The following is a 15,628-nucleotide window of genomic DNA, read 5'->3' as shown; positions in this document are numbered from 1 at the left end:
GTGGAATTTTCTATCCAATCATTCCAAACTACTTTTACTGCAGAACACAGAGTAGTAGAAGAAGGAGAAGAAGGTTTAGAGAACAACAACAATCCTCCATTTTGATATTTTTTACTCTTATCTATGTACTACAAAGAGAAGCCCAAAACCTCTAAATTTTTCACCCTGTGACAATCTTACGTAGTAGTCTATCACCTAAGTCACACCACTGTATTTTCTACTTCTTGGCTGATTGTTGGTAATTTTTTCCAAGGTTGGAGGTTAAAACAGTGTTGTTCAGGGGGGGTAAGAACCCTTAAAAACAGGCAGAGAAATATTCTCGGCACTCTGGGTTCCTACAAGAGACATAGCTATAGAAAATAATACAAAGTTTAGTTACTGTTTCTATATTTCCTGTGTGCTACAACTGGCAAGAAAAAAATCTACCTTTTTTTTTTAAAAAAAATATTTTCTTGAGAAAAGCTGTTATTCCCCTTGTAGGAAATCCCATGTATTATAACCCATTGCAGAATTGTGACAAAATTTAACAAAGAACATGTAACATGAATTTAATATCACAAGGCTTTTCTGTCCCACTAGACACTGAAGTTAAGAATTTTCAGAGTGGTGAATTTGAGTTTTGCTTCCTATTCTCTTTTTGGGGGTGCCTGAGCTGTAACAATCTATCTTTCACATCCTGTTGAAGCCAACATGAAGTAAGGGTGCTTAATTACTTCTGTTTAAATGCATAAGTAGCTGAGGGCCAAAGTTTCGAATTTGTATTTCAGAAACAAGACATGTACTAAGTGCATTCAGATACCAATATGCTCAACTGTGAGCCCAGAGTTAAAACTCTTCAGTCAATCAAATTATTTATCTGTACAGCTGCTTACCAGATTGAGGCTTTGCTCCTCTGCTTTAGAATGTGTACTGTAAGGGCACAGCTGCATTAAATGTTTTAGCTTGGATCGGTCAAGTGGCTGGAAAGAATCTGTGGATCTTCTCCTGCTAGCCTACTTTGGTTCACACAGAAGAGCAGAGCTGGACCATGCAAACAGGATTTCTCTTGGAAGAAACCAAGCCAGAAGAGATATTCTAAGGGACTATCTAATGCTTTCCAGCTGCCACTGCGCATTCAGTTCACGGGACCACACTTGAGGTACATACAGTACAATTATTTGCTGATTAAGAGTAAACAGGCAAGTCTTGGCAGTCAAAGAAGAGAAGTACGTTGGCCTACTTTTCACAAAAGAAGTGATTTTAGTGTAATACACATACCAATTTGTTTTAAACAATTGCATGCTCTTGAATTAACAGGGTTAAAAATCTGCTTTGGCAGCAGCTTGCTGAATTTAATTGTTTCTGAGGCAAGAACGATGAATGGGACTATTTCTAGAAGTGTTTGCCAAAGGTAGTTTTTGTAATAGGCCAGCACTGCCCAACTGGCAGTGTCAGGACAGCTTTGCCTGGACTGATGCCTTTGTGCCTGAGGAGCAGGTGGCTTCATGAACCATGCGTGGTGATCCTGCCCTGCTGCTGTGCCACCCCATAGGACAGACAGCCACCGTATGAGTCCTGTGCTGGCCAAAGCAGGGGCTGTCCCTAGTGTGGAACCTATCCACTCCTATTTCCACTCATTATGCAGCTGGACTTTCTACACAGGTGCAATGGTACAAAATACTTGCAAATTATTTCCAGATGACATAAGGATGAATAGGACTGTACCCCAAGAGTAAATATTACACTAATATCTGAATCCCTGAATTAAGTTGTAGAAATGTCACAAGAAATTTTTAAAATATAACAAGTGCAAGGTGATGCATCTTAGTGCATGGTAGGAGACTGTAGCTACCAAGTAAGAGACAGTGCGATCTTACCCTAGTGCCACAACTGGTCTTGTCTTTGGTCTTGTATAACATTTCTGTGCTTTATGTCTGCCTACATTGAAAGCAAACTGCTTACTCTAAGCTATTTTTCCAGATAAAAGAGTTAATGCAACAAAAAAATGCATAATGTCACTAGGTGCTTCTGTGCTTTTGAAGGCATGCTTATGGTACGTGAGGAATGAAGCTGGATGTGGTTAAAAATGGAAGGATGGTAAAGCGCTTCATTTTTTCTGAAGTATCAGTTGCATTTTTCACTGATACAGATGCTCTCTGTCTCCCATTCTGCTCTGTTTCTGTAGTGCTGTAAAGACCTTCAAACAAATTAATGATGAAGAAAGCAATAAGAAGCACTGCATGGTTTGTACTAAATGAACATATTGTTTGGAAGCCGCCCCTCCTGCAGAGGAATGATAGAAGGGCTGTACACTGCCTATCTTGTCTGGAATGGGAATCACTCACTCCCACTGATTCCAGGCTCAGCCTTGCATAGGTCACTGCATCATGAAGTCAGACAGTATTGTACAAGTGTAAAAACAGGTGGTTTTGATCATATTATGGGGCCACAGGTAATAGAAGCATGCTTTCCGCCTATTAAATGTGATGACAAAAATTGTTCCTGGTCTCTCCAACCATCTGGCTATCCAGTCTAATTTACAGCAAAGGTAGACTGCATGGCTCTCTGGAAAGAAATGTTTTCCACTTCTGAATCTGGTTTCTTGATTTAAATAACTTTTAAAAAGTGCTGCTTGTTTGCTTTTATAACATCGAAATCAGCTTTCAGGCATATAGCCATTTTCCATGGCCTGTAACACATGTGAAAATATTGTTTAATTGGGAAATATGTTGTGTTTTTATCCCCATGCTAAGGTACATCTTGAATGTTATAATATTTTTCTTCTCTTCAAGATATGTATAATATGTAAAATAATTCCTAATTTAGAGTAAAGCCCTGAGAAACACTGGAGGAGCTGGGTTGCTAAATAATAAAAATAGATAAATAATGCTAGCACTGAATCATGGTAGTTGTACTTGTAAAATAATTCAGACGTATTTCCAGAAGAGAAACATTGCATTTAACTAAATATAATACACCTAACCTTGTAGTGTGTATGCAAAATAGCTTCTCACCCATAAGCTTTATTCATACACACATAGGAAGGAGATGCAGAATGATTCAAATCTGACACTATATAAATAGTTTTGTATTTTGTCTCTGTGTGCTCTGCTTCATCTTTTGTCAGAAGAAAATTTACCACTAGAACACTGCTGCAGAATGGAATTCCCTGGTTTGCCTCTTTCAGCAAGCCTGCCCTTTTAAGTAGAGGAAACAAACCACCAAACTGGATACTGTGCTTATGAAGGTCTGCCTGCGTTGCACAGTTCCCATGGGGCAGGCCACTTAGTGGAAAAACAATAGCAACCCTCAGAAAACTATGCAAAGGTTTTCTCAACCCTTGTACCTCCTCTACACATGCTTCTAGACTGCATTTTCAAATAACTATTTGTCTTATGTTGTGTTTTCAATAGTTGTCAGTTCATTGGTGTCAAGGGCTCATGGTTTGGCATCTAAGGTGCAGGAGCCAATGAATTTATTCAAGCAAGAAAGGAAGGAGTTGTGCAAGAGTAGCTTACCAAGTAGGTAAAAGTAACATGGCATGGTGCTTTTCAAACCAATGGTATAATAAAGTTTTGGCATCCTAATTGTTCCATATCTAACCACCAAGAAATACATGTTGCTCTGTACCTGGTTTGCCAGAGGAGCTTAGTGGTGCTCTACCTAACCTGAATGCGGAAACAGTAGAAACAGCCTTTTAGGGAAGAACAGCTGTAGATGGATGGCTGAATGGAAGGCATCAGGTGTGGAAATGGTCACTGTAGTTTGGTGGCAGAAGGACATGGCTTATGCCTGTGGTTGCAGGACTGAATACTTTATATGGAGCTCCACAATGAATATTTGAACCACCTGGACCAGAACTCTTGAAGATAACCAAGTCCTACAAGATCTATAGAAGCTATTATCCAGAGAGATGAGAGCAGCTCAGTGTCCTGTCTGGTGCCAAGCCTGCTGCATGTGCTCATAACTTATTATTGACTCCAGAAAATCATCTTTGGAGAAAGGATTTCTGAATGATTCAGCTGCAGAAATAGAATCTGGCAGCATGCACAATCAGCCTTTAAGACAGACATCCAGAAAAAGCCAGGCACAGAGCTTGTGTATGTTGTTACTGCCCTGCTGCATCACGCAAGTTACATGTGAGCATCCGCATGGATCTGAAGAATAACATGATGCTTTGTTTACAAGGTAAACATTTGACTGGCCCTCCTGTACCTTCACCTGAATTACTAATAACTTACTGTGGTGTGTCATTTGAAGCAAATAGCATTGTTAATTATGATAATAAACCCATGCAGGCTAGATCCAGGAGGACCCTGTGGAGAAGATGCTGAAGCGTGCTCTGCTCCCAGAAGTGCTGACGTTACTACGCAAGCCTCAGCTGATTGAGGATGTTTTGCAAGAACTGGTTCCCCACCTCCCAAACCTGCATTTCTCCCCCATAGGTCCACATCCTGTATTGCTGCCTCTGCAGAGCCCACAGCTTCAGACATATCTGTGCAACTTCCCTGTCCAGGAGCACATTGCTCCAGGCTTTCTGGGGGTCTGCCTGTAAGATTTGATTGTCCTCTTGAGGGTTCTGCAGTGCTTCTTTGGCAGGGGCTGAAGTTAAAGCAGGACAGCGTAGGAAATGTCACTGCTGTCACTCACTGAGAAGCCAAAGGTGTAGTGGCCTCAGGGGTGTTTTGGTCCCGGGGATACTGAGGTGGCCAAACCACCCAGTCCACCCATTCTCCTGCCCCATGGCAAGGGAATGGGCTTCCTCCCTGCCCCAGCCTCACACAGCTCCCCATTGCCCAGCTGATCTGTCTACACTGAGCCAATTGCTTGTCTGCTAAAAGTGTAACATGGACAAGTTCCCCATTGCTTCCTGAAGCTATGAAGAATATCAGAAGACTAGTGGGAAACTTCAGAAGCAGCAGTTCCTTCCACAAGCTGGGGATAAAATTTCCATTAATGATAAGTGCAGAAGAAAGCAGCCACCTGATTCAGCTTCTGCAGTAACATTCTAATCTGCCACAGGCATATGGTTTACTGAAATGAAAACTGAATATAACCCGCAACTGAGGTTACCAAACATACTTACATAAAGCCTTTCACAGCGGCAGCATATCAGCTGGTAGGGGCTGCTACTAGAAACTAAGGTTTCTTTGTTTCTTAGCAGCAGATGATTTCCTCTCCTGGGGCAATTAGGTAGCCTAATTGCCTGTAATAATCATCCCTGCTAGAAGTGCCTTAATACCAGCCCTTCTCCTTTTTTTCCACTCCTTACTGACTTTCTGCTTCCAAGTAGCAGAGATTGACTTTACACAGTCAGAAAGCACAGACAATACTTAAGAATATATGTTTTTCTTGTCTAATGCCCCTCTTTGATGCAGTTATTGGTGCCTAAACTGTTATTTCAAAAATATCATTAAAACAAAAGAGAAAAATGATAATGTTAATTTTTGAGATGTGACCTATTCCTGAAAGATTAATTGTCCTTCCAGTTACTTACAGTTGTTTAGGGTGTATTTTCATTTGTAACAGTTCTTTGTATTTATTACTTTGGTAAGATACCAATCAGATGAGATGTACCAATGATGGACTCTGCTATGCTGCATTACAACAAGTTTTAAAAGTAAGCCAGAAAAATCCCTAAAAAAAGTCATGAGATATACCGGACATTGGCAGGATGGATTAGATAATATATCTTTGCTGCTACTGGCTTTTGTGGTTTCATTTAGATGTTGCCAGTGTTTTCTTTCTTGCAGATAGTGTTGTAGCAATACCTGATCACTAATAACCCCCTTTTCCAGCATTCACATTCATATGTGAACAGTGAGCAATATAGCTTGATTTTTGGACAAAGTTCAGCAAAATACATAACCACACATGTTCAAAACAAAGATCCATCCTACCTAATTTTTTTTTCTGTCAGTGACAAAGAGCAGATGTGTAGAGAAGGGTATCAGAAAAGGGCAAGCCCACAGGGATCCTTCCCAAATGTGAAGCTCCTAAGAAACTTGTAGTCCGGAGAACTTCTGTGTCTAGCACTGTAGTAACAATATATATTTTCAACATAACTTATTTAGAGGCCGAATGCTTAAAATTCAGGTACTGGAGATAGATAACATAGCAAGTGTGTGGTCAAAATCATAATAAAAAGGTCCCAGAAATACAGATAAATAGAGTTCCCAGGTGGAGTGTATAAAGATATCTGAGAAGGAGATTGCTCAGCTCCCTGCACTTTGCTTCTGTAGATCCTTTCTTCCTCAGTAGAGTGAAAAGGGAAGCTGCATATTCTGTTTGCTCTTAAGGCAGAGGTATCATTGCAAGAGTCCACCAATCATGTTAATGACTATGCCTTTTCCAAAAGAGGATTGCAAGCCTTCACTGTTAATTTTGTCTGGAAGAAAGACCTTTTATTGTAATTAAGTCATACTTTAGAGCTCAAGCAGGGCTATACTGCCTACTAAGGGAAAAAGTATTGCTGTTCAATGTATGCTTTTGATAGTAGTTTTTTTGATAATTATTTAATGCCTGCTATTGCATCTGATGAAAGAAAAAGGGCAACCATAACCACTGTATTAATGCCGAAGTTGAGTAATAAGGTTAAGTGGAATCTGATTAATGAAGGCACACTTAAACTATAGGAAAAGAGACAAATAGATTTTATTTGGAGAAATGAAAGAAAAAAAAAAAGATAACCAGAAACCCTTTAGAGACATGAGAAGTGAAGTTCTATATGTGTGTCAGAAAAAGGTTGTTTTTGGTGTGGTGGGGCAGGGACTGCTCTCTGTGAAAAGCTGGATGCTTGGATATGTCCGAGATGAGGATATCATCAAAGAAGAGGTACAAATATCTTGCAGCTTGGAAGTTTAACAAAAATACGAAATGTCAATTCTTGAGGTCCGGGTTCCAGCCCGGGTGTTTTCCAGTATCATCTAATTTCACCAACCAGAAGCTTGTACTACCTTATAAAAGCTGAAGAGATCCCAGGGATGCAGGCTTTACACTACCTAAAAGTCACTTTGGCAAGGTGATTCAGCTGCTCTCAGCCTCCTTTGCCTACTGACCCATCTCAGCATATATGGCTGTATCCAGACAGGCATTAAGTTCTCGGATAATGGAGGACAGAGGTCAGAGGAGACTTTAAAGGCAAAGGCTGCAACTTTGTTTCCTGAATTCTGAACTCAGCCTGTAGACCTGAGCAAAGATGCAGGAAGACAGCTGTTGTCTGAAACCATAAAATAATAGGTTTTACTTGCAGCAAAATGCCATCTCTCTTAGTTTTCAAGAAACATTTTCATCTTTAGGTGTTTGGCTATGACAGTATTATTTCATAGACCCTTGGTGTTGTAACTAAGCAGGGAAACCTGAGCATTCAGGAATCACAAGCTTAGGAACAGCTGACAAAATTATGTCAAATAAAGCTGAGGAAACCTGATGGATTTTTTTCCTCCCACAGAAATCATACAACAGAAGCAATGTTGTTTTGGGCCCTATCACTTTACATGTACAGAAGTACAGTCATATTAGTCATTGCTGTGTGGCTTGACAAGAGATGTGAATTAAACTGCACAAGAGTTAACTCTAAGCTGGCCCTTTTTGTGAGGAGTGTCAGTCTGTTGTCACAAATTCCCCCAAACAGAAACACCCTTGCCCTTTCTCTAGGAAGGTTTCATTTCTTGACAGTCATTTTTTCAGGCATAAGCAGAACAGATCTGGACATTTGAAACCACTGAATTTTGCATCTACCCCGAGAGACTCAGAAAACCCAGCATGGATTAGGAGAACCTCTCCTCTGTATATGGGGTTGCTCATTATCAGGAACATGCAATACCGCTGGAGAAATACTAAATTTTGCAGAAGCTGAAGGAACCATGAGGCCTCTATTTATGAATATATTTATATGGAAGGGTATTGTTACAGAGTAGAAAGGCAGGGAGAAAGAGAAGCCACCGAAAGCAGTTTTGCAGCCTGCCACCCTTACATAATTCACAGAGATTGTGCTGCTGCTGGAAAAGGAGGGGTGTTGTGCTTAACTTTAATAGGGAAGTGTAAATATTGGACCACACTGCTGTGGTGGTAGCTCTGTCCAATTCAATGTGACGAGATGAGAGCTAAATTTGTCACTTTGTGACTGTCTCTCTTGGGAGCCTGCATGGATGCTTTGGAGTCCTTTGGGATTGATCCCACCCTTGACTTTCTCTGGTTATTTGCACGATAATGAGAACTGTAACCTCGAGACTTTATAAGCATTGTGCCCGTGTAGCTCATGCTGCTGAAGGGTCTGAAACACACAGTACCTATGCTGTATACCCTTCTGGAAGGTGTGGGCATGGTGTAGCTGAGATATGTCCCTCTTTGTTGGGTCGGATAAAAACACCTCCCTTATGGTTTAACTGTCTTCAGCTTTGCTTAGCTTCTCTTCCTCCTGGAAAACATTTCTGTGTTTACTTGTGGTATGTACTTTTAATTAGAGGCAGCACCTAGGTCTTCATGTTGAAATATTAGATTCCTTTATGGAGGCATTGTGTGCAGCTCCCTTCAAAAAACACAGCAAGACAAGAAAACCCACCATCAATGGCACCTACTGATTTTTCGACACAGTGTGTAAAAGAGGAGGTAGGGAAGTGGGTTTCAGATTCTACAGCTGAACCGAAACACTTCTTTTTGTAGGAGAGGGAATACTGCTCTTCCAAGATTTATGGTCTACTTTTCTACCTTAATGACGATGGTAATATGCAGTTTTAGTTTTTTGAGCATGTGTGGGGGACCAAAACCCAGCATGGCATGAGTGCTGGGTACTCTGCATTCCTGCACAGTTACCTCAGCTGCTGTTCTCTCCCTCTCTCTCTCTCTCTCTCTCTCCCCAGCCAGGATGATTAGCCAACAAGTCTATCTATCTTGTAAGCATGTGGGTTGTCGCTCCAACTATGCACACTCACCCACACTCACAGTCATGCAGGCTGAAAAAGACAAAGGCATGTTTTCCTGGCATGGCAGTAATGCAGTCAAAATTAAAAATGAAACAGGGAAGAAACATAAAACTGAAATGTAACTATTATGTATGTGATTGCAATTCACTATTTTCTTCAAAGAGCCTGCAAGGTCTTTGATAAAGGTGACCCCCTGCAAGAAAAACAGCCATGAAGTTTGGGAAGCAATTTATGTATAAATTTAGGGAAAATTTACCCTTCACAAAAGAAAAGGGTGGGGCAGACCTGCTCCATGTGCTGCATGCAATGACACGTCTGAGGGCTGAAGATGAGCCGAGTTGGTGAGTTGGTAAGGAAGAAGGGAACCCTGAGTATTCAGGAATGCCAAGTGGAGGAGCCGAGAGCTGACAAAATTATGTCAAATAAAGCTGAATAAACATGATGGTTTTTTTTCCTCCCACCAAAATCATACAAAAGAGACAATGTTATTTTGGTAGTTTTATCATTCTACATGTACAGGAACACTCATCTAGAGCTAGTCTAGTCTAGAATTGCAGTGGATGCTGAGGGTGATCGGTGGAGACCAGCAGCCAGGATAAGCCACGTGGTTGTTAGGTGATGCTCCTTTGTTTAGAACTCTGTAAACTGGAGCATGGTCAAAAGTTAGCAGAGTTGGTTATTGTTATTGCTATTATTGTTATTGTTATTGTTATTATCCCCCTGCCCAGAATCTGACCCTTGTTTTACTTACTAGCTGTGTGCAGAGGGATATTTTACCCCCAATGAGAGTTCTTTTTTCTCCAAAGGTTTTGGTGGACCTGGCAAGGGAAAAATGTCCTGGCAAGTCTCAGTAAAATGTAGATAATTTTAATTCCACCACTGTGTTTTCCTAAGGATATTGCTGTATTTATTTTTTTTTTCCTGTGAAAGATTGTATATATTTTTCTCTGGTGCTTCAGAATAAAACTCTATTGGATGACATTTATATATAGCTTGCCCTAAGAGGCTGGATGCTGTGAAGAGGACTCTGTCCAGGTTGACTTTGACTTTTTGAGAGTCCTAAATGAAATCCTGGGTCACTAAAATCTTTCTGCAGAAAAGGAGTGAGCCAAAACCACCAGCTATATTCTCTTTAGGGTAAGTTGAAGGCAAAGACAAAATAACCTTTCTTAAAAAATCGACTGCTCAGTGGATGATGCCTGCAGGTCAAGGTCTGGAGCTCATGATAATTTTTTCATGTCTATTTTTGAAGCCTTCTATCAGCTAAATTGGAGACAGCATTTCAGAGCAAAAGCATACCTGCAGATTCTGATATCCTTCTGTAACTACACTCTGTGAAAATAAATTAAAACTCTTGACCTAAAGAAGAGAGTAGTGGGTCCTCAGCTATTTTTACTATGGGCCCGGTTCATTATCTCATCTTAAGAAAGGAGAAATGAGGAAAGTAACTTCTTAGTGTTCTGTCTTTTGGCACAGTGAGAGGCATGTCATCTTAGGCTTTTAACCTAGCTTGTGAGGGGAAAATATTGCTATTGGGTATGCTTAGAAATTAGTTTTGCCAGTGTATTATTTCACCTTAGAAAGAAAGCCAAATTGAGATCCAGAACATTTTTCTCAAATGTTGCAGGCCTACAGTTCTATAATTTTTCTTTAAAATTTCATTGTAAAAATATATTGAAATTATTAGGGTACTGCTAAAGAGAAACTAATTGCCAAAATAAAGAGAAATTATAAACTTAACTGTGCAACACTGAAGGAAATCAGCCAGTAGAAAACAACTTCTACTCTAGGGATGCTGTGCCTCAAAGGAAAGAAGAGCAATGGGCAACTAATATGCATTTTACTAAGGAGTTTTTGAAAAGGATTATTTTAATTCTGTGTATAGCCAAAATCCTCAGGGAGTATGAAGTAAATGTCGAAAGCTGACAACAAATATTTAGTAGGATTTTTTTAGTTGTAAAAATGCATAAATAAAAAAAACAACGTACTTACAATGAAAGCTGAAAGCATTGTGAATTTACCAGTAATGGGTCTGAAAATGTTCACCTGAGACATGTCCCTGCTCCCCCTCTGCCCTCTTCCCCCCACTGCTTAGGAAAAGACTCCATCAAGGATTTCTTGTTAGAAAAGTAGGATTTTTGTGCAAAAACCTGCCCTGTCCTTTTCCTTTGGAGGAGGGGCTGGTCCACAGTTACTGCATGTTGAAGGGACACATGAAGCCAATGGGCAATGGCAAAAGTGCGGTGGGTCTCATTTCCACCATCCAAAGCTTTGGACAGTCTTGGCAAGGTGCAGCATGCTGGGATGAGAACACCCTGAGTCTGAGGATACACTGTTGAGGAGTGGTGTTTACTGAGGACGTCAGAACTGCTGTGCAGCATCACCCCAGCAAGCTGGAGCTCATGGCAACCCCCTGAAGGCAATAAATGTAAAACCTGTCATTTAGGATGGTATGACCCCGTGCAACAGAGTGAGCTGGGGGCTGATAGTCCAGAGCAGTGTCTGTGAAAAAAGGTGGTGGGGGTCCTGCTGGCTGGCACACTGAGTGGGCCATCCAGCAAGCAAATTGCATTCTGGCCTGCGTCGGGGGATGTGTTTTTTTCCTCTCTTCTCAGCACTGGTGAGGCTGCATCTGGAGTCCTGCATCCTGCACATGAAAGATACCGATAACTTGGATCGAGTCCAGGAAATGAGGGGACTAGAATGCTTGATCAGTTGCTGCTGTCAACTCCCTAGCGGGTGTCTGTAGTGAAGATGGCAGCCAAACTCTGCTGGGCCCTGCACAGCAGGAGGATGAGAGGCAAACTGCCACAAATTTCAGCAAGGCAAGTTGGAACAAACTATAAAGAAAGATAGTTTTTTTCCTGGTGAGTGTTGAACACTGGGGAGGCTGGGTGTCACCATCCCTGAAGACATTCAGAGCTTTTCAAAAAATGGTCCTGGTCTCACTTCAGAGTTTATTAGCCGTGCTTTAAGAAGGACGGTGGACTGGATGGCTTCCAGTAAACTTTTCAAATCTAAATTTTATCCCACCTTTTTACCCATAAATTACCCATTAGCCTTCCTATTCTGCAGGTGCTCTCAGGCCATTCTTATTTCTTGACCTTGATACTCAAGGGAAATTCAGCTACTTAATCACTACTCAGAACGGAGAGAGGAGGAAAGCCCTGTTAGGTCACATCCTCCTTTACCAATCTCCTTGATCTGCCGTGAGTTAATTCACCCTTTCATCTTAGTTCCCAAATAGCTTTTAAAGACGCATTTAAGGCCAGAAAAACACAAATCAGCTCTCAGTGTCATTGAGGATTGGGTAGCAGAGCCTTCTAACAGAAGGAGCTGGCCAAGCACTTGAAAATTTATTTCAGGTGTGTACCCATGAAGGATACGCTTCTCTTGGCTTATGCTGCTCCCACCCACTGGGTGACTGGAGGGTGTTTCTGAGGAAGAACAGTGACTGGTCTGCAGATGTTCAGGGAGCATTCCATGCTGCTCTTGTCTCCTGCTGCAGCCAGTGGGTCTGCATGTGAGAAAACCATTAGCAGGCTTTTGTGCCCTAAGCATTCCTGCCTGGTTAAAGACGTCTTGGCCTCACACGAAATCCATATGCACTCTACTCTGTTTTGATCGGTGCTTGCTCCTCCCTTCCCTGATATTGTTCCCTGACACAGGGTCCTGCCAATGCTTGTCTGGCTCCAGGACCTACTTCACTTGGCAGAGCCCCTGCAAGTGCAGACATAGAGCTTTTCCAAAGCCCATACTCCACCCTTCTTTCTTTTTCTCCTCTTGCATGACTTACTCTTAAATTGTTTCCAATTTCCATGGATGCTGTCAGTCCCAGACAGTGCAGTGATGTTCATGTTTCATGCTATCTGAGGTTCCTAAAATATGCTCAAAAAGCTGCTCTGTGTATTGTCTTCTGTAGGAGAAGACATGGTTCCTTTCTTGAGCCACACTGGTCCATTACACCAGTTTTTATTTGGCTCATTACAACACTAGACACAATTGCACTGATCTGCACTTATTTATAGGTAGCAAATTAGCTCAGATTGTTGACGTTTTCAGCAGCAAAGCATACCTAGGACAAATCACAAAAAATGATTTGTACAACTTCTTTTTTTTGTAAATAAACTCACAAACTTAGTTTTTTGACATAGTTCAAAAAAATCTCTGTAGTTGTCAAATATCAGCCAGATGCAGAAGTTTCTTGCAGTGTTCTCTCTGAGCCAGTGATTCCTGGGTCAGGTGCTTGATCACTCTCTATGGCTGTGTTTCTCTTCTTTAAAAATTCACAATCATGTAGTCACAGAACGAAGACAGTCCACACGTTTAAGGTGAGTGTTTGCTATAGGAAATTGTTGATGTAAATAATCTGTGAGTCAATTAAAGGCTAGAGCTTGGCCATATGGACCATTTACAAAATACTTGTGAATTACTAAGACGTAGCCAGAAGATAAGTTCCATTCATAAACAGGGCACAGCTAATGCAATATGCTTTACTGAGAGTAAAATGCAAGCTGCCCGTCTCGGTGAAGAAGATATCTATAGGGGAGAACAAAACCACAGCAAAATCATGCATTTAATGCTTTTCCCATGTCACTGAATTTTGCTCACTGCTACTGTGTGTCTATGTACTGATTTGCCTTTTCCTTTGCAATAAGTTATAGAAGTTCAGGTTATATCCTCCTGTAATCCATCTTTCCCACATTTCCAAATATGACCCCATTTCCTCGTTATCAAAAAATCTTTCAGGTTTCTAGAGTAGCATGTCATGCTGGAAGCTCTGCAGCTTTGATTGTCAGTTCTACAGTGCTGCTTGGGGTCTTTTTATCTGTCCCTGTTCATAGACCTACGAGTGAGAATGACACACAGAGAAGTATGATGTGACAGTGCTTACATACTATCAGGGATGTGAGAAAATCCCTGCTGGCAGGAGGATCAAGAGAACAGATCTCTTTGCATTTCTGGCCTATGCTCTCTGCATCCTACTTATACAGCTTGAACCTTTGCAAGGATATCAGTAATGTTGCCCTGCTGAGGCTGGGCGGTATATAATTTAATAAAGGATTGCATCTTAAAACTGAGATTTACTCTGTTCAGGTTGCCAGTAGAAACCTATTTGTGATATGCATTCTGCTCAAACACTTAAAAATTTTTCTAATTGACATTAAAGCGGTACACAGACATAAAGCTAACCATCTGAAAGTTGTAAGTATGAAGAAGGGGAGGGGCAGAGGAAAGACTTCGAGCGCAATGTTGAACTGGCTTTTCTGTCTTGCTGTTGTGTCATTGCTGGCCCATCTTTGGGTCAGAGGTGAAAAAATGTGGGATGTGGAAATCGATACTCTAGAGTAGGCTCCCTCCATTTTCCTGTTGGGATTTTCTGTGGGACAAGTAGGTGCATGTTTCCACATTCAGGCTGACTTCTCTGGGCATGCAGGCTGCTGGGGAGTGCAGAACTGCTCCATTGCCCAAGGGGAGCTGCCCCAAAGGCAGCCCAGCCAAGGCCCTCTCTCCATGCAGCAGCAGAAGCAGGAGCAGGAGCAGCAGCAGCAGCAGCCTCTTGCACAGGCAGGCATGCATCTTGGCAGCAGCCACCGCAGTGAGAACACAGTGGTTCAGGAGTGAAAAGGCTGGATCCAGGCAGTCACATGAACAGGACAATGCATAAACAAGGTCTGCAATTACTTAGCTGACTCCCTTCCCCAAAGCTGAGCATAAATAAATATTAGAGCAAAGCCGGACTGGTAGCTCAGTTATTTTTTCCATCCTTTGGCCAAAGAGTCTGTGGCGGCTGCATTTGGATCATGCGTCCTCAGCATTCCTGTGATCAGTCATCAGGACAGCGTCTTGAAACAAGTGGTAAGCTGAAGCAAGCTTTATGGAGAGCTGCCAGTTTCTCTTCCTTGATGTTGTTATTTCAGCCCTGACTACTTTTCCTGAGGAACTTTCTCTTCTGAGATGTGATGGCTGAATGTATCAACAGTAAAGCAGTAAAGGTGCAGTATTTGAGCCAGAGATGTGTAGTAAATGTTTCACAAGCATTTTGGGCTTGTATTAGCATTGTCAGGATACAAATTTTTCTCTTCTCGTTGATAAACTTGCTTTCATGAAGGTAATTCTATGTCCGATCTGTTTTATCTTGCTTTGTGATTCCCTCGGCCTTGTAAACAACACCTCCCATAGCTTGAATTTCAGAAATTTACATTTCAAAAAGCGTCCACCAGAACCCAGAGTGTAAGTGATATTTACAGAAGAGATACACTTGTTGCCTAGATTTCCCTGAGATCATCTTATTTTGCAAAAAGAAAGTTATTTTTTTTAAATGTCCCAAATATTTTCCTCTTCCCTTTGAAATTTATCCAGAGGGCTAATTCACTGTGTGTGCACTGCAGTCAGGCTCACACTGCAGTGGCTGTGAAACACTGCTCAGTGGGACAGTGGAGCAAACAGGTTTTGGAGGCATTGTGCAGGCAGATGACAATTCTGGGGCTGGCCCGGGGACTCAGGCACACTGGTGTACCCACTGGACCAAAGGCTGTGGGTGACATGGAGCCGAGCCATGGTCAGCCATGTGGGGCCAAAGCCAGTCCCAGTAAAGAGGGCTGACTGCCCCACACCACCTGCCCTCCTACCAAGACTTGCCAAGGGTCTCTGGTTGCTGCCAGCTACCCCAAGGCCCTGAGGCTTGGCTAGCCTGGCACTGCACACTCCTTAAAGAGCCCCAA

Source organism: Corvus moneduloides, chromosome Z, assembly GCF_009650955.1.
Source record: "Corvus moneduloides isolate bCorMon1 chromosome Z, bCorMon1.pri, whole genome shotgun sequence".
Lineage (NCBI taxonomy): Eukaryota > Metazoa > Chordata > Aves > Passeriformes > Corvidae > Corvus > Corvus moneduloides.
Note: the sequence above shows the minus strand (reverse complement) of the source record.